Raw genomic sequence first — 583 nt, forward strand, 5'->3', positions numbered from 1 at the left:
GCTAGGGATTTACCCAAAAGTTAGGGAAATGCTGATGCATAGGAGCACATGTACCCCAATGTTCATAGCAGCAATGTCAACAATAGCCAAAACATGGAAAGAGCCTAAATGCCCATCACCTGATGAGTGGATCAAGAAGATGTGGTATATATACACAATGGAGTACTACATGGCAATGAGATGGAATGACATATGGCCATTTGTAGGAAAGTGGATGGACCTTGAGAGTGTGATGCTAAGTGAAATAAGTCAGGCAGAGGACAGAAACCACATGTTCGCACTCATAGGTCTAACAGGAAATTTTCAGAATGATCTAGCTTCAAGAAAAGCAAGCAGTTAGTAGTGCTTAAGAAAAATTGATTCAGTATCTAATGGATAATTGATACCTGTCCCAACACAGCATTTTATATACTGTTAAGTGAAACTGCAATACAATCTAAGATTATTTTGGGAATGTTTGCTGTATAATTGGATTTAATGAAATGTTTAGAGGTGCAGTATTCATGACTTTGAGTAGATAATGAAAGAAAATGCAATATGCTTATTGATTTATGATGTGGTTTCATCTTAGCTTGGGCAAACC

The sequence above is a fragment of the Suricata suricatta genome, chromosome 1 (assembly GCF_006229205.1).
Source record: "Suricata suricatta isolate VVHF042 chromosome 1, meerkat_22Aug2017_6uvM2_HiC, whole genome shotgun sequence".
Lineage (NCBI taxonomy): Eukaryota > Metazoa > Chordata > Mammalia > Carnivora > Herpestidae > Suricata > Suricata suricatta.